This window comes from Ranitomeya variabilis, chromosome 8, assembly GCF_051348905.1.
Source record: "Ranitomeya variabilis isolate aRanVar5 chromosome 8, aRanVar5.hap1, whole genome shotgun sequence".
Taxonomy (NCBI): Eukaryota; Metazoa; Chordata; class Amphibia; order Anura; family Dendrobatidae; genus Ranitomeya; species Ranitomeya variabilis.
In genome coordinates this window covers 212,514,757-212,534,756 of record NC_135239.1, presented here as the reverse complement: position 1 = coordinate 212,534,756, position 20,000 = coordinate 212,514,757, and the positions used below count along the sequence as shown (strand labels likewise).

General features: G+C 46.8%; 1 protein-coding gene across 2 annotated transcripts in view; it reads left to right on the top strand.

The window, feature by feature from the left end:
• The window catches only part of GRM7 (glutamate metabotropic receptor 7), a 475,889-nt gene that overhangs the window by 71,805 nt on the left and 384,084 nt on the right, over nucleotides 1–20,000 (top strand). The gene's annotated exons all lie outside the window — the stretch shown is intronic.

The following is a 20,000-nucleotide window of genomic DNA, read 5'->3' as shown; positions in this document are numbered from 1 at the left end:
GGCTGGAGATGTGAGCTGTCACATGGCTGGAGCTAGGAGCTGTCACCTGGCCGGAGTTGGGAGCTGGCCTGAGCGGTCGGGTGGCCGGAGCTGTCATATTGTGAGGCTGATGGCCAGCAATGATTAGTCGTGCTTCACATGTTGCGTTTCCTCTGCTCCCGGCCAGGCTCGTCCTTCCGCGGTGCCCCCCATTCCCTATGGCCAGACCCCCCACCCCTTCCCACTGAGGCTCTCTGGTGGGCTTCCTCCTGATGGTTGGCAGGTAAAGCTCCTGCTCAGATTTAACGCGGTTTCCTCGCTCTGGCTCCGTGGATTTGGACGTGTATTGTGGATTCTGCACATGTGGGGGCAGACTAGTCTGCAGTGATGACTAGTTGGTGAGCCCCCTCCACAGAGCTGACAGCCCCCCAGTCCCTGCTCGTCCAGCAGATCCTCCTCCTCCTCGGCTCATCACTGACCATTGCTCATCAGTGTCGCGGCTGTCAGTGGGTGTGGGGGGTTGTATAGAGGAATGTTTCGGTGTCCACGGGCTTGATATTAACCCCTTCCTTCCTTCTATGGACTGATGGGGTGGAATCCGCCTCCTTTGAGATTTTTTGGAATGAAAGTATCAATGGCGACACTTAATGGTTGCAGATATCGATTTCCTGACTATTTCTCAGACTCCTCTGTGGATAAGCCACTTGTAGCGGCCGGACTGGACGGCGGAGGCCCCGGCATAAGACGCAGCTCTTGGTCTGTGCACGTTCCCACACGAGCTGCTGCTGCCGATCGCGTCCTCCGGCCGGGTGGGGGGGATTGCCGCAGCCTGTTGTGCCTCTGTCCGTGGTGCTGGAGTCCGGCAGCTGCTCCGTGCAGCATCACAGCCCCCTGATCTGCCCAGAATGGGGGCACTGGTGGGCAGGAGGACACGGTGTGGAGTGCGGGGCCCTGATCATGTTACAGTCATCAAGTGATTTACTAATCCAAGTCCTTCAGTACAATCCGATCTCCTGCCTCCTCCTGTGCAGATCTCCACCTTCTACATCATGAAGTGCTGTTCTGCAGCTGAACGCACGGTGTGGAGCCCGAGCCTCAGAGATGCGACCATTGTCGGCTGCACCCTGCACACACCCTGCGTTACCGCACACCCTGCACGCACCCTGCGTTACCGCACACCCTGCACGCTCCGTGTGCACACACCCTGCGTTACCGCTCGCTCCTTGTGCACACAGCCCTCCCCACCCTGATACATGTCATCACACATGCAGATGGCTCATCAGTGGAGGGTGCATGGAGTCTGCCCTGGGATTCCTCAGCCCCCGTCCTCAGCTTAGTGCTGCACTGAATTCTCCTTGTATATTGGATATACAGACACCTTCCCCCTGATCGAAGTGTTTATTAGAGACATAAACCTGGTTATTTCTGCAGTGAGTTCGCAGACACCATCATTAATTACAGATGTGCTGTAGATTTCTCTGAGTGCAGCTTCTCTATCAGGACGGTGCGTTCTGGATAAGACAACATTATGGCTGCACTAAACATTGCAGATGGCGGCTCTCACGACACATCCCATGCCCCCCAATTCTGGACAATGTCCCCCTCTTACAGCATTAATGGCCAGTGTGTAGGGCCCCCAGGATTGTTCACGGATCAGTACGGAATCCTCCGTCCCTTTTATACTGGATTATGGCTGAACAGAAGGCCTGGGGATATATATATATATATATATATATATATATATATATATATATATATATATATATATATATATATATACTGTGGATACATAGTGGCCCCATGAGCAAGGATTCTCCTGTCCACGGGCCGGTATGAAGGGCCAGAAAGGTGGGGGCAACTACTGAGACATGTAAGGGTGGTCTTCTCCCATATAGAGCAGGTGGGCCACCTGTAGCTTCAGTTATTGATCTGCAGCATCGGTATGCCATGTTGAGCGTTGTAGTCTTCTCAGCTGCTCTTCCCTCCTTTATTCTCTCTTCCCCCTCCCTCCCCTTATCATCCATCCTTTCCTCTCACGTCTTCGCTCCCTTCCCTTCTCTTCTACCTTTAGAAGCCATCAGTGGTCATTAGCCGGCCCTGATCCATTCATTGCCTCTCCTCCCCCTCCATCCCAGCCTCTCCTCCACCCCATTTTCCCGTCTTCAGTACTATCTCGCAGCCGGTAAACCTTACGCCATTAATCACTTCACACTGAGTTTCAAACAATAAGAGGTCTCCCTGTGGTCTGAAGACCAGAGAAAATACTGTTAATTTTTCCCCGCCCACCGGCTGCTGATCCATTACTGCCTCTCACTTATTGATAAATCGCTGCCGTCCTTCATATTCACTTCCAGCTTTTCTGAGTTTAACTCCTTCCAGAATCCGCAGCTTCCACAGAGACCGTGTCACCGTACAACAGTGACCATGTAACTGTGTATCACTTAGTTACATGTTATACAATTTTAACTCTTTAATGCCTGTTACCTGACAGTGAAGCTGTGTATTGTCCGGCTGACCACACTCGCCTATACATAATGTTGCTTTATTACACTGTGATCCTCAGCTGCCGCCAGGGCACAAAGGCTACATAAGAATATATTCCTGGTGTAATGGCTACGTGGTAGGTTGGGGGCCTCTTAGATTATGGATTTCTATCTCTTCACGTAAGACAGAGGACAAATGTTGTTTTTATTTAAAGTCTTCTACTCTTATGTAGAGTGAATTTTTCACATGACATGTGGGTAATGCATCGATCTACCAAAGGTTAAAAAAGACGACAAAAAAGTCCATCATATTAAACCTACGATCCCACAGAGATGATCCAGAGAAACAAAACCCCTGAAAAGGCAAAAAGGAGGAACTTTAATGTCTTACAGGAGTAAAATACATGGTTCCTCTCCCAAAGGGAATCTGTCAATAGGATCCACCCTCCTAAACCGTCTATATGGGCATGCATGTCACAGAAAGCTTTAGAAGGTGACACCTTGATATCTGCGATCTGATGTCTTATTCCAAAGAAATCCACATTTTTCTCAAAATACAGTACACTGCTCAAAAAATAAAGGGAACACTAAAATCCCACATCCTAGATATCTCTGAATGAAATATTCCAGTTGCAAATTTTTAGTCATTACATAGTGGAATGTGTTCAGAACAATAAAACATAACAATTATCAATGTAAATCAAAATGAATATCCCATGAAGGTCTGGATCTGGAATGATACTCAAAATCAAAGTGGAAAATGAACTTACAGGCTGATCCAACTTCAGTGGAAATGCCTCATGACAAGGAAATGATGCTCAGTATTGTGTGTGGCATCCACGTTCCTGTATGATCTCCCTACAACGCCTGGGCATGCTCCTGATGAGGCGATGGATGGTCTCCTGAGGGATCTCCTCCCAGACCTGGACTGAAGCATCCGCCAACTCCTGGACAGTCTGTGGTGCAACGTGACGTTGGTGGATGGTGTGAGACATGATGTCCCAGATGTGCTCAGTCAGATTCAGTTCTAGGGAATGGACAGGCCAGTCCATAGCTTCAATGCCTTCATCTTGCAGGAACTGCTGACACACTCCAGCCACATGAGGTCTGGCATTGTCCTGCATTAGGAGGAACCCAGGGCCAACCGCACCAGCATATGGTCTCACAAGGGGTCTGAGGATCTCATCTCGGTACCTAATGGCAGTCAGGCTACCTCTGGCGAGCACATGGAGGGCTGTGCGGCCCTCCAAAGAAATGCCACCCCACACCATTACTGACCCACTGCCATACCGGTCATGCTGAAGGAAGTTGCAGGCAGCAGATCGCTCTCCACGGAGTCTCCAGACTCTGTCACGTCTATCACATGTGCTCAGTGTGAACCTGCTTTCATCTGTGAAGAGCACAGGGCGCCAGTGGTGAATTTGCCAATCCTGGTGTTCTGTGGCAAATGCCAAGTATCCTACACGGTGTTGGGCTGTGAGCACAACCCCCATCTGTGGACGTCGGGCACTCAGACCATCCTCATGGAGTCTGTTTTTAACCGGTTGTGCAGACACATGCACATTTGTGGCCTGCTGGAGGTCATTTTGCAGGGCTCTGGCAGTGCTCCTCCTGTTTCTCCTTGCACAGAGGCTGAGGTAGTTGTCCTGCTGCTGGGTTGTTGCCCTCCTTCGGCCCCCTCCACGTCTCTTTGTGTACGGGCCTGTCTCCTGGTAGCGCCTCCAGCCTCTGGACACTACGCTGACAGGCACAGCAAACCTTGCCACAGCTCGCATTGATGTGCCATCCTGGATGAGCTGCACTAGCTGAGCCACTTGTGTGGGTTGTTGACTCCGTCTCCTGCTACCATGATTGTGAAAGCACAACCAACATTCAAAAGTGACCAAAACATCAGCCAGAAAGCATTGGTACTGAGATGTGGTCTGTGGTCCCCACCTGCAGAACCGCTCCTTTATTGAGAGTGTCTTGATAATTGCCAATAATTTCCATCTGTTGTCTATTCCATTTGCACAACAGCATGTGAAATTGATTGTCAAACAGTGTTGCTTCCTAAGTGGACAGTTTGATTTCACAGAAGTTTGATTTACTTTGAGTTATATACTGTTGTTTAAGTGCTCCCTTTATTTTTGATTGAGCAGTGTATAAATGAGCTATTAAGATCTATGGGCCGGACATAGATCTCCCTGAGAATCTGTTTCCAGATCTTATTCTGAATGACAGTGGGACACCACGTGTTGGTGGCTTTGCCAGATATTGCCACACAGCTGCATTGAGATGAATGTGACTGAGCAGTAATACCACACACAAGCTGTGGACAAGTGTGGAGCTGTTTTCGCAGGAAGCCGTGATGTTTTTCTAATTCAGTAATTTCCCTTTAGTGATTTTACACATAATTACTTGTAAAAGATGTTATGGAAATAACAGGCAGCCATGAGCTGCTACAATGTAGAAAGTAATAAGATACAATAAAGATACAATGTTTGTAAATAGTTGCATCATTGTCCTGCAGTTCCTCTGCCTCTGCTGCACAATGCACTATATGGCCTGAAACTAATTTTACAAAGAAAAGGGGGTCAAGGCGAGCAAAGCTGGGGGTGATGGGGTGGGTTGTAGTATCTGGGCCTCAGTTATTATATCGCTATCCCCTTTTCAGCACAGTCTGTATTCTGGATCAATAACTTGCATTTCCAGGATAATACTCGCTCCATGCCACTAATTACTGTAAACCTGGCAGTTGGCAATTTGCACCATTCAATTGCTGCTGTTGCTACGGAAGTCATGAAATACCCCTGAGAGGACGGACTGTCAGTGCTGGAGATGACACCATTGTTTCTAGGCCCTGATGGAAGAAAATGAATTCACAACTGGACGTTCAGAGGAACCAGAAACTAATAATGAACTGCAAATTGATGCCGACCAGGAGTCAGATTATTGAGTGACAGCGGAGGGGACATACAATGTCTCCACTATGGAAACGCTCACATAAGATTTGCAAATATTTAATGATTACTACATTCACCCAAAGCAGAGCCTGCACTTTTCAGTTAATACATATATAAAATTGCTCCCTGTAATCAGTCATTTCAGGCAAGAAAAAGCCTGTAGAAAGAATGAATGCAGTCTATTGTTTTCTGCTATCAGCCTTTTCATGCAAGAAAGAGGCCGAGTGTAGAAAGGGGGAAATCTATTGTTCTCAGTTATCAGCCATTGCAGGCCAGAAAGAAGCTGACTGTAGAAAGGGTGAAAACAATCCGATGGCCAGACGGATGGATGCGATCTAGTGTTTCTTATGCTCTGTAATCTTGCAGTTATATAATCTGTCATGAATGTGCTGCTTCATTGCCATAGGTACAACACGATGCAAAATCACTGGAGACAGTGAATCCATAGCCTGCAAACATGTATAAGAAATAAAAACCCTCCCCCAGAAAAAAAAGAACGATAACTGTTGCCTTTAAGTAGATGGCGCTGGTACCCTGGGGTTGGAGGCAGTAAGAGGAGGCAAACAATGCAAGTAATAGAGGAGGCAGCAAGAGGAGGCAAACTGTGCAAGTAATAGTGGAGGCAGCAAGAGGAGGCAAACAGTGCAAGTAGATAGCAGAGGCAGCAAATAGACATACTAAAGGGAAGCTGCAAGCTCAGAAAGCTAGTGGAGGCAACAAAAAGAGGGAGGTGGAGGCAGTAAGAGGAAAGGTGGTGGATGCAGCAAAATGATGCAAGCAGTGCAAGTACTGTATACAGTGGAGGCAGCTAGGGAGGCAATGGCTCAATTATATGGTGTAGGCTTTAATAAGGGGCAGAAATTGCAGACAGAAGACATCAAGCGAGTAAAGCCGATGGAGAGACAGCTAGAGATGGCAAAATGGAGGATAACAGTGCGAGGCGGCAAGAGTAAAAAGTGCAGAATGCAAGAGGAAACAGAGGACTAAGAGGAGTCAACAAGTGAAGGCAGCAGGAGGAACAAGGAAAAGAAGAATTGAGAGCTTTGTGACCCTGAGAGAGCTTTTCTAAAAAAAAAAAATAAAAAAAAAGGGTGATGTCATACAGTTTGATGATAATTCATTTGTTACCTAGGTTGAAAAAATAGACACGGTCCATCAAGTACAACTTCTCTCCACCAATTATACATTTGGTTGCTATTGGTGACGCTGATACATTATAATTGCCCCATTTCCCATTTCATATTTAACAATAGGAATGAATGTCGGTTGGATACTTCAGTAACATTTTTGAAAACAGTTTTTCGGCAATTAGTTGTAATGCATGGAGAACCATGCAGCAAGTCTACAGTTTCTGTACAGCGCCATTGTCACAATTCCTCCGGTCAGTGTGTATTGGACGCGGTAACTGACAGCCGAGTAGGATAATCTGCTGCAGGGGTGTGATGAGTGATCAGACGTCCAATCTGAGTGTGGGAGGTGCTGAACTTCTTCCAGGTGTTCACTGTTCCAGGTGATTGCTCAGCTAAGTAGCTGGGTAATCAGTCCCAGCGCTCTGACAGACTTGGCATCTGCTCAGTGGTTTGTCTTGCACTTCTGTGCTTTGTGTATTGATATATTGGTGCCTGACCTTGCACCTCATTCTGACCATCCGTTTGCCTAGCCCCTTTGTTCTTATCCCCTATGTTCCTGGTAGTCTGACCTCGGACTGTGACCTTACTTCGCCTTTTGTCTTTCCCCTTTAGATTACACTCTTAGTATCTAACCCTGGAACGTTTGACTACCCTGTCTCACGGCCTGTCCGTGAGTAGTGACTAAGCGTCACAGACACCACAGGAGAAGTAAAGTATTACACAGTCCACATTGAACCAGTGGGAGCCTCTGTGTCGTCTGTACTTGTTGGGTCGCCCGGACTCTTTATAAGCACTCTGCTCTTCCTGACATCCCATTATACATGTTTCTTTCCTCCAGTGATCTCTGAGACCAATAGATCCTTACGTGTCTGATTGTTTTAAGGCATCATGCCAAGAAACATATTATCAAATCATTTATAAAGCCAGCGACATCCACTCATTAAATCTTTAATGGTCAATTGAAAATGTCACAGCTAATTAAAGGGATCGTCATTAAATAATAAGACACTTTCAGCCATTTCGTGCTAATTGCCATTAACATCGGCCTCATTGGCCCCGGATATTGTTTTCGTGGCTGCGAGATGTTGATTGCACAATCTCATTGTGGGGCTTCAGGGGGTCACGTCCATTTATTTGTGTTGATGAATCAATGACAAGTCTTATCATTCATCCTGGTGATTGGTCTGCAGTCGAGTCTAGAAGAGATGAAACCAAAAAATCCATCAAATGTAACTGATTGTATCCTTCTATATCCTCAGAAATAAGGAAAGGGGCATTACAACAGGACAAACAGGTACAGGTGTGATGGTCGGGACCCCCGCTGTGGGACCTTCACTCTATTATACATTACACTGGCACTAGAAGTAACAAGTATTAATCAACAGCTTCAGAGCTGCACTCACGTCTAATGCCTTACCTCCTCCCAGCAAATCTCTGACCTGTCACTGACACCTCGGATTCATAGACGAGATCGAACCACGGGGCTGTTTATGACTCCGCACCATGATCTCCTGTATATGCTTATATATGTACAGCCGGTATAACCTGGGCATCTCCTGTATATAATTATATATGTACAGCCGGTATAACCTGGGGCATCTCCTGTATATAATATATATATATACAGCTGGTATAACCTGGGCATCTCCTGTATATAGTTATATATGTACAGCTGGTATAACCTGGGCATCTCCTGTATATAGTTATATATGTACAGCTGGTATAACCTGGGCATCTCCTGTATATAGTTATATGGTGCAAGCAATTGCCTTCATAAGTCACATACTTCATCAAATCCATTATCATCACATAGAAAGAACATGGTACCACAACAAACCTACCAAGAGAGGGCGCTCACCAAAACTCTCAGCCCGGGCAAGGAGGACATTAATCAGAGAGGCAGCACAGGGACCAAAGGTGACCCTGAAGGAGCTACAGAGACTGGAGCATCTGTCCATAGAACTACAATAACCCGTACACTCCATAGAGGTATAACCTGGGTACAATCCATTGACAATGAGCTGATATTCCACTGCTGAATGACGCTTCAGTCTATAAGTGACTGGTCGCTGGTGTGAGGCGGCCGCTCTGGTCGCTGGTGAGAGGCGGCCGTTCTGGTTGCTGGTGAGAGGCGGCCGCTCTGGTCGCTGGTGAGAGGCGGCCGCTCTGGTCGCTGGTGAGAGGCGGCCGTTCTGGTCGCTGGTGAGAGGCGGCCGCTCTGGTCGCTGGTGAGAGGCGGCCGTTCTGGTCGCTGGTGAGAGGCGGCCGTTCTGGTCGCTGGTGAGAGGCGGCCGTTCTGGTCGCTGGTGAGAGGCGGCCGTTCTGGTCGCTGGTGAGAGGCGGCCGTTCTGGTCGCTGGTGAGAGGCGGCCGCTCTGGTCGCTGGTGAGAGGCGGCCGCTCTGGTCGCTGGTGAGAGGCGGCCGCTCTGGTCGCTGGTGAGAGGCGGCCGCTCTGGTCGCTGGTGAGAGGCGGCCGTTCTGGTCGCTGGTGAGAGGCGGCCGCTCTGGTCGCTGGTGAGAGGCGGCCGCTCTGGTCGCTGGTGAGAGGCGGCCGCTCTGGTCGCTGGTGAGAGGCGGCCGCTCTGGTCGCTGGTGAGAGGCGGCCGCTCTGGTCGCTGGTGAGAGGCGGCCGCTCTGGTCGCTTTGCAGGGAGCCATTGTGTGTACTGTGAGCAGAGAATTTCATCTATAATCTCCAGTCCAGGAAAGTGGATTAAAAATGACATATACATGACAAAAGGAGCAATCATGCGTTAACTGTCTAATTTAGTTCCTTTCATTGATTTTGTGATTTCCTTTGGTTATGAGATTCTTTTATCTCGCATTGTATTTACACAGGCTCGGCCTCTCTCTGTAGTAGAAATATCTGGAATTGCCAGCGCTCTCACATTCAATTATCACTCTGTGAGCCGGGAACCATCACATTCACATCTTACATAATGGACAATTTCTAATAGGAATCCGAGGAATGTTCCCATGAAAGGCTCCTTAAAGTGCAATATTAATGGCTAGCCGCAGAAGTGTAGAAGTATCCACCAGGCAGCACAAGCAGCATTCTCACCCAGTTTGCACAATTACACATGGATTTTGCACATGAAAGTGGACATCGATTTGATGGGGAAAAAATGCATTGTCAAATGTGGGAGACGCGGGAATTGGGTAAATCAGTATGGGAATCTCTACCTAAGATTGGGAAAAAAAGAGGAACAAAGCAGCACTTTTTTTTTTACATAATTAATTTGCATTTTATTGCATGAAATAAGTGTTTGATACAGTAGAAAACCAGAACTTAATATTTGGTACTGAAGCCTTTGTTTGCCATTATGGAGGTCACACGTTTCCTGTAGTTATTGACCAGGTTTGCAGACACTGCAGCAGGGATATTGGCCCACTCCTCCATACAGATCTTCTCCAGATCTCTCAGGTTTCGGGGCTGTCGCTGGGTAACAATGAGTTTCGGCTTCCTCCATAGATTTTCTATTGGGTTCAGGTCTGGAGACTGGTTAGGCCACTCCAGAACCTTGAGATTATTCTTATGGAGCCGCTCCTTAGTTGCCGTGGCTGTGTGTTTCGGGTCATTGTCATGCTGGAAGACCCAGCCATGACCCATCTTCAAATCTCTTAGGAAGTTGTTGGCCAGCATCTTGCGATATGATCCCATCCATACTCCCTTCCATACAGTGCAGTGGTCCGGTCTCCTTTGCAAGTATGATGTTTCCTCCACCATGCTTCATGGTTGAGATGGTGTTCTTGGGGTTGAACTCGTCTTTCTTCTTCCTCCAAACACAACGAGTGCAATTGATGCCAAAAAGTTCTATTTTGATCTCATCTGACCTTCTCCCATGCCTCCGCTGGATTATCCAGATGGTCATTGGGGAACTTCAAACGGGCCTGGACATGTGCCGACATGAGCAGGGGGACCCTGTGAGCCCTGCAGGATTTTAATCCATGACGGTGTAGTGTGTTATTGATGGTGATGTCTGAGACTGGTCCCAGCTCTCTTCAGGTCATTGCCCAGGTCCTTTTGTGTAGTTCTGGGCTGATTCCTGACCTTTCTCAGAATCGTCCTTACCCCATGAGACGAGATCTTGCATGGAGCCCCAGACCGATAATGATGGACAGTCATCTTGTGATTCTTCAATTTCCTAATAATTGTGCCAAGAGTTGTTGACTTCTCACCAAGCTGCTTGCCCATTGTCCTGTAGCCCATAATAACAGACGCGGATTCTTTACTGTAAGAGCAGTGAGACTATGGAACTCTTTGCCGTATCATGTTGTAATGAGGGATTCATTACTTAAATTGAAGAGGGGACTGGATACCTTTCTGGAAAAGTATAATGTTACAGGGTATATACACTAGATTCCTTGTTAGGGTGTTGATCCAGGGAACTAGTCTGATTGCCGTATGTGGAGTCGGGAAGGAATTTTTTTCCCCAATGTGGAGCTTGCTCTTTTCCACATGGGTTTTTTTTGTCTTCCTCTGGATCAACATGTTAGGGCATGTTAGGCTATAGGTTGAACTAGATGGATTTAGTCTTCCTTCAACCTTAATTACTATGTTACAATCCCAGCCTTGTGCAGGTCTACTATTGGTAGTCCTGGTGTCCTTAGACTGCTCTTTGGTCTTGGCCATGATGGAGAGGTTGGAGTGTGATTGTGTGGACAGGTGTCTTTTAAACAGGTAATGCATTCAAACAGGTGCAATTAATCCAGGTAATGAGTGCAGAGTAGGAGGCTTCTTAAAAAACAAGCAAAAAAAAAATAACAGGTCTGTGAGAGCCAGAATTCTTATTCCATGCAATAAAATGCAATTTATTTATTTAAAAAATCAAACAGTGATTTTCTGTTTTTTATTTTTAGATTCTGTATCTCATAGGTGAAGTATACTTAAGAAAACAATTACAGACCTCTCCATTATTTGTAGATGGGAAAACATGCAATATCGGCAGCGTATGAACTACTTATTATCTCCACTATCTGTCTGTCTATCGATCTATCTAGGCAGGAGTGTGGAGAATAAGGGGCGGGAGTGTGGAGAATAAGGGGCGGGAGCGTGGGGAATAAGGGGCGGGAGTGTGGAGAATAAGGGGCGGGAGCGTGGAGAATAAGGGGGGGCGGGAGCGTGGAGAATAAGGGGGGGGTGGGAGCGTGGAGAATAATGGGGGGGCGGGAGCGTGGAGAATAAGGGGGGGGGCGGGAGCGTGGAGAATAAGGGGGGGCGGGAGCGTGGAGAATAATGGGGGGGGGCGGGAGCGTGGAGAATAAAGGGGGGCGGGAGCGTGGAGAATAAGGGGAGCTAGGAATATTGAGGCGCCACAGAAACTTTGTCAATAAAAATGTAATAACTTCTGAAATGTTTATAATTGTTCGTCAGTAACCATAGAAACGTCTCAAGCCTCAAAACACAAAAAGCAAAATTTGTGACAGTCTCAAAACGTTTGGTAACGTCTGTATTACGGCTTCTGATTCTTGCAGAGGAAAAATTGTTGCACGATGTCCCAGCTTGGGGTTTGAATTATGGGATCCTAAGGACTCCTATCCTTTTTATAGACTTTTTGTGCCTTTTTGCATTTCTGATCTTCACATTTCAAGTGTTTGATGTTTGCTGATGACCATAGAGAAATCATTTATTGGTTGAGTCTTGAGTCCGTTCACACTTTCCATGGGTAACGGGTTAACCTCAGGTGGGCTCTGCACATTGTGGACCCCTACACACTGGCTGGCTCCATAGAATGCTGCTCAATATTTTACAATCCTATGTTTCCAAGCAAGTAATGTATATTTGTAATAGTTTACTGATTTTGTGGATTCTACAGTATATAAACATTTTGGCTTGTGTCAGCCTTTACTTTCGTGGTTAATTTCACAGATCACGTCCCCTTGTGGTTTGCCAGCTGTGATCACCACACTCCCTGGCACGTGGCCCCATTCTCTGCCTTTTCTTTCAGCAAGTCCTTTCACGGGTCACCAGGCCGTTCCTCCAAGTAGGTTTGTTGTGACAGATGAGAAGTGATCCGTCCACGCCATAATCAATGCAAAGGATGCGAGTGAAGCAGCTGATACATGAATCTATACACTGCAGGATTGCTTCAGATACAAATGATACAACTCGTCTGACAGATTTACAGAGATTACACCAGAAATAAAACCATGAGAACCTTCCTTGTATCCAGGGCCCAGCAGAAAACCACGGCGCTCCAGGAGATCCAGCAAAACTGCTCGGCAATAAAAAGAGATCTGACACATCTGGGTCTGGTCTTTAGGGATGGCTAATGTGCAAAGGTTTTACAAGTAAATTTGGTGGAGGATGCGGGGGCGGCCGTAACCCAAAATACTGCTAACACTATGGGGGATACCCCTCTGGTAAGGGTTTGCATTCAGACACCTGATGTCCCTGATATTGGAGCAGAAAGTATCCCAACCCTTGTCAGAGTATCCGAGTATCCACGCTTTGGGGAGTGACCAAATACCCAGTCGTTAGGCCACAGGCTTCCCTACCCATAGTATGGTAGCCTTATCTCCCCCATATCCCGGACCCCATGACTATCATCTGTGAGCGAAACAGCCTGGGATCAAAACTGATACATTTACCTGCACTGGTATATTGTAACAAAGTATCAACACAGAAGAGAGATTTGTCTAAGCTGGAAACAATTGTAGCAAACCCTCAGCTATGAGATATGTCAGGCCTAGTGTTGGCCTCTGTGTGTTCACAGAAATGTTTTTATTCACTGACATAACAGATGTTAAAAAGAAAGAGCAAAGTATCTTAAAATAGTTAGAATTAACTATATAGATCTGTTCTCTACGGCAGGTGCCATTCTAGTGATATAGTTCAGCTGAGTTTGTCAAAGTACAAGGGGACTTTATAGCACAATGTAAGGTTTTGCTTGTGATTTTACATAGGACTGCAGGTGGACATATCGCACAATCTTAGCTCATCGTGGTTCACGAACATTCCAGCAAACATCAGTAAGTGTCTGCGGCGCTCTCCGTGGGTGATGGAGAGATCTCTACGGTAATATTAGGCGAATTTTCTGTAAATTGTATAATTAACATGATATAAACGACCGTGAGTGAAGCTGAAACCGCTGACGTCTCCTACATGATGGGAAGTTGCATAACCTGGTGTCTAAAGAGTTAAGTGTACTTTTTTTTTTTTTTTTTTTGGAGGTTGATAATAGAAGTACCAAGCTGGCACCCGCCCCCTCCTCATCTGCCCTCTCCCCAGAATTCTGCCAAGTCTCCTGTTTTGTTCTTTGCCGCCGCACAGGACGCTATTAACCACTCGTGATATATGGTTCAAAAAAGTGCAAAAACCAAGCAATTATTACATAGCGAGACGGGCGAGAGGCGCAGGATGGGCGAGAGGCGCAGGATGGGTGATGGAAATTACACCATAAAAGACAGTTACAGAATGGGGGGATCACTGGGGGGGAAAGATGGATGGATAGATGGAGAGAGAATAGATAATAGATGATAGATAGATGATGGATAGATAGATAATAGAGATAATAGATGATAGATAATAGATCAGGGGTGGGCAATACATTTTCCTGAGGGGCCACATGAGGAACCATGACTGTTGTCTAGGGCCGAAACAATAGGCTGAAATTAATAAGATAGATAATAGATGGATAAGGCAGTGAACCTCGGCTTACAGAATACCATCATACTCCCCGATTATCAATCCTGTTTTAATCTCCCAATGCAGAATTCATAGAAAGTGGAAATTATTTTCCTGAATCACTGAACCATAGGACTCTGCTGAATGACAAATGTCCACTGCCAACCAAAGGGTCAGAGATGGTCTCTTAACAGCTATCAGTCTAGAATAATCGAAAAATCCATCTTTTTATAACACTGTGCAAAAGTTTTAGGCAGGTTTGAAACGAATGCTGCAAAGTAAGAAGCTGTCTAAAATAGAATTGTTAATAGTTTATTTGTATCAAACCATAAATTGAATGAACAAAATATAAATTAAAATGCTATCAAGATCTGGTTACCATTCATCACCTCCGTCACTTTTTCACATCACTAGTACACAGTTATTTGGTGTCTCTGTATACAGGGAGCTCCCCCTAGTGGTGACTGCAGACAGGATCTTATCATGTATCTCTGTATACAGGGAGCTCCCCCTAGTGGTGGCTGCAGACAGGATCTTATCATGTATCTCTCTATACAGTGAGCTCCCCCTAGTGGTGACTGCAGACAGGATCTTATCATATATCTGTATACAGGGAGCTCCCTCTAGTGGTGACTGCAGACAAGATCTTATCATGTATCTCTGTATACAGGGAGCTCCCCCTAGTGGTGGCTGCAGACAGGATCTTATCATGTATCTCTGTATACAGGGAGCTCCCCCTAGTGGTGACTGCAGACAGGATCTTATCATGTATCTCTGTATACAGGGAGCTCCCCCTAGTGGTGACTGCAGACAGGATCTTATCATGTATCTCTGTATACAGGGAGCTCCCCCTAGTGGTGACTGCAGACAGGATCTTATCATGTATCTCTCTATACAGTGAGCTCCCCCTAGTGGTGACTGCAGACAGGATCTTATCATATATCTGTATACAGGGAGCTCCCTCTAGTGGTGACTGCAGACAAGATCTTATCATGTATCTCTGTATACAGGGAGCTCCCCCTAGTGGTGGCTGCAGACAGGATCTTATCATGTATCTCTGTATACAGGGAGCTCCCCCTAGTGGTGACTGCAGACAGGATCTTATCATGTATCTCTGTATACAGGGAGCTCCCCCTAGTGGTGACTGCAGACAAGATCTTATCATGTATCTCTGTATACAGGGAGCTCCCCCTAGTGGTGACTGCAGACAGGATCTTATCATGTATCTCTGTATACAGGGAGCTCCCTCTAGTGGTGACTGCAGTCAGGATCTTATCATGTATCTCTGTATACAGGGAGCTCCCCCTAGTGGTGACTGCAGACAGAATCTTATCATGTATCTCTATATACAGGGAGCTCCCCCTAGTGGTGACTGCAGACAGGATCTTATCATGTATCTCTGTATATAGGGAGCCCCCCCTAGTGGTGGCTGCAGACAGGATCTTATCATGTACCTCTATATACAGGGAGCTCCCCCTAGTGGTGACTGCAGACAGGATCTTATCATGGATCTCTGTGTACAGGGAGCTCCCCCTAGTGGTGGCTGCAGACAGGATTTTATTATGTATCTGTATACAGGGAGCTCCCCCTAGTGGTGACTACAGACAGAATATCTTAAATAATTTGAATCTCAGAATCAGAAAAAATGAACTTAAGATAATTATAAAGAGATATGAAGACTTAACCAGCATAAATCTATTAAGATAAGGAAGCCAACCATATTTCCCCGTACTGTGAAAGAAGTAGTGTAAAACTCTCCTTACAATGGGAACTACCAAATAGAGTGATACAAGACATGACTGATGTGAGGAGTGTCTCGCCTGTATGTTCATCATCATTAGTGTTTATGTGCTTTCTATAAGAATTAAGGCTTTTGGACTCGGAGTGATGGTTTCTGTTCCTGAATGTCATCTTACTACAACCCATTATTGCACTGAGCGCCTGGCACTTCTCTAAGATGAAGTAACGTATGCCAATTCCTCACCCTCAGGCGACTGTGTATCCAGTACAGGAGCCGTCAATGCCACTGCAGCTGGCACATAATGAGCCTAAATATAATGTGTATTTGCATTGTAAATATGATAAATAAACCCCAGACTGGTACCGCGGATGCTAATGATACAGAGGAGCCAGCGACGTCTACTGCTACCCAGCTGAAAGCGTCATATAGTCCTGAGGCTGCAGGGGAGAAACATTAGGTGCTACGGTAGAGGGGGGTCCTTAAGACCTGTATGGCAGAGGGGGCTCCTTGAGACCTGTATGGTAGAGGGGGCTCCTTGAGACCTGTATGGTAGAGGGGGCTCCTTGAGACCTGTATGGTAGAGGGGGCTCCTTGAGACCTGTATGGTAGAGGGGGCTCCTTGAGACCTGTATGGTAGAGGGGGCTCCTTGAGACCTGTATGGTAGAGGGGGCTCCTTGAGACCTGTATGGTAGAGGGGGCTCCTTGAGACGTGTATGATGGTGGGGGGTATTTGAGGCCTTTAGCATACAGGTCTCAAGGACCCCTTCTACCATAGAGGGGGCTCCTTGAGACGTGTATGATAGAGGGGGTCCTTGAGGCCTTTATGTTGGAAGGGGGCCTTGATACCTGTATGGCAGAGGGGGCTCCTTGAGACCTGTATGATAGAGGGGGGGGTCCTTTAGACGTGTATGGTAGAGGGGGCTCCTTGAGACCTGTATGGTATAGGGGGCTCCTTGAGACCTGTATGGTAGAGGGGGGGGTCCTTAAGACCTCTTTACTCTAATTCACCATTTCTGGTATCACAGTGGGTTGTGTACCGATGTCGCCACCATCCCACCGACTAATAATGTTGATCCTGATAAGCAGAAAGAACCTGGGAAACTTATGAGAGAACTTGACTGAAAGTAGCAATAATGACCATATTCGTAGTCCCCTAGACTTATAAGAGACAGAGTCCTTGCATATTCCGTCTTGCAGTTTCTCTCTGCAGCTTGCCTCTCTGTCCCTGGGATCCTGGGGCCTAGGGTTGGATGTCTCCGAAGCTCCTCACTCACTCCATGGGGCTTCAGCCACACACTGCTTTACTTCGAGGTTCTAGCCCTCTTTATAGCCTGTGCTGCTGCAGTGACATCTTGTGGCAGACGACAATAGTTCATGTGTACATCCAGTGTCGGTATGGGGGCAGGTTGTGTACCCCTTTACTTATTTCATTGCCACAACTCTTGCTATCCAGAGTTAGTATTGAGGGTCTTACCATTTGCCCACCCAATTCTGTTGCCTCATAATAACAGAAACCTCCCATATGTGGCATGGAAGGCCCATACATTGCTTGCTCCACATTTCTTTTCCATCATGTATAGGAGCCATGGGTGATATGAACCCCTGAAAGTACTGTCCCCCGGATGGAGTTACCATAGGGAGAGGAGATATCGTCAGCCATAGGGTCACACTTGTTTGTCGCCCCCCATTGATATCCTATTTTGCTCCATATTAGACGGGTATTTATTATTGTAAGGAAACCCCCATCAGACACATTGAGTATTCCGGCCACGCTGAGCCCGGTGATCAATCTTCCATCTGCGCTGAGCTATTTGGATATGAAATGACCATAAGCGCTCGCTACCCCAGGGCGGCGGCGATGTGGCGACCCTGTTGCTTTTGCTTCTGCTACACGAGCTCCATATTCATGCAGTGGAAGAAATAATATTTCAATACAAATTTTGTGGGAAGAATGTAATTATGTTCCAGAGGAATGATGCACGGCGGCCGCTTTCTTCTGCATGACTTTCATTTGTGCCAGAGAGGGAAGTATGGAGCAGCGGAGAGGATGATGAACAATCAATGGCGGCTGCTATATCACATCTCATGTCTGATGCCGAGCGTCAGCTGCAGCACAACTCCCAAATAAAAGTCAAATTATATTCTGGGATGCGGACTAATTCATCCTGCACAAACTAAAAACAATTACTGTACTTCTGTGGCAGCGATTAATAACTCTCAGCGGCGCTCCTGGCGTCGGCGTGACACAGAGAGGCGCATTCATTACCCGTGTCTGGCTGGTTCCAAAATCCCGGTGCCAGGAGGAGGTTAGGGAGAAACTGGGAAATCTGCAGGAAAGGCGGAATCGGGGAATTACACTGAAGCAAAGCGAGGGAACCTGATGTGGCGGTGATTCAGGCGCTGGCAGGCGTAGTAGTATTTGGGTTTCTAATGCAACTCAATTTTCCCCAGTAAATATCAGTCTTGAGTCATTCTCATATGGTTAATTATTATTATGTAGCAATACGGAAAACATTTAGGGCTGGAGAGGGCCAAAAAAGGTCCAGAGGCATATCCAACAGTCCAGAAACAGGCATAATAATGGCTCAAAGGTCCAGCAGAGGGTAGCCTTTGCTGGACTGGCAGATAGTCTTTACTTAAACCGAGTTTGCTGTGTAGCCCTTTATCTAAATCCTGTTATATGGGGACGATCCCCTAGCACCCAGCGTCCCCTGATTACAGCTTTGCCTCACTGGTATCATCTATATACGTTCTGAAGTCTTGGAATATGTAATCAGGGGCAGCCATAGTCCTAGCGGTTACTGGGAGGAAGCGTGGTACGTTAGCATGTGCTTTATGCCTGAGCTCAATATAAAGATACATAGAAAGAAAACAAATAGATAAATATGTATGAATAAAAAATGACACATAAACAAAAACTCACAATTCTATCTAAGTACACCGCCACCCACAAAGAATGGGATCTAAACATCCTCCAAGTGAGACCTAAGTATCTCAGGGAATAAAACATTGACATTTTGAGTCCACGGCCAGAATTCCAGGATCCCATCCCACTGAGAACCTGCGGTCAATCATCAAAAAGAGGCAAACAGAAAACGCAAATTGTGATAACTCCGATCTCTGAGGAGACAAGAATGGGCCGCCATCAGTCAGGATCTGCCACAAAACCGGCATCCTGCTGCCAGGGGAAGGGCAGATGTGTGGAGAATAACGGGAAGGAGTGTGGAGAAAGAGGCAGAAGCGTGGGGAATAAGGGGCAGGAGCGTGGAGAATAAGGGGGCGGGAGTGTGGAGAATAAGGGGCGGGAGTGTGGAGAATAAGGGGCGGGAGTGTGGAGAATAAGGGGCGGGAGTGTGGAGAATAAGGGGCGGGAGTGTGGAGAATAAGGGGCGGGAGTGTGGAGAATAAGGGGCAGGAGTGTGAAGAATAAGGGGCGGGAGTGTGGAGAATAAGGGGCGGGAGTGTGGAGAATAAGGGGCAGGAGTGTGGAGAATAAGGGGCGGGAGTGTGGAGACTAAGGGACGGGAGTGTGGAGAATAAGGGGCGGGAGTGTGGAGAATAAGGGGCAGGAGTGTGGAGAATAAGGGGCGGGAGTGCGGAGAATAAGGGGCAGGAGTGTGGAGAATAAGGGGCGGGAGTGTGGAGAATAAGGGGCAGTGCAGGAACTTCATTGTCAATAAAATGTAACAGCTCCTGGAATGTTTATAATAACTGTACACTGTTTACATCCGGCCTCAGCTGAAGCAGGTGACAGACGGTCGCTGAGGGTAGGAGGTGTCAGTCCCCTGTGGATTGGTCATCACTAAATTAGTCCTGAAACCTTTTAAAAGTTTTGTGTTTGGTTTATCTCAGAGCAGATTGCCGGGTGAGATGTTTGTCTAGGAAACTGTTGACACCTGTTAAGTTGTGTTCTTGTGTCCAGTTCTTATAAATTGGGCATGTGCACTAAACCTTGTCTGCAGCTTCTCTCCACACCTGACTATCAGGGTCTTCTGCCGACTGAGACTTCTTTGACAGAAACAAATATATTGTGAACTAAAAAGTGGCAGAAAGTTTGCAACAACTTTTTATCAAATGGGAAACTTCATCTTGTTTCCA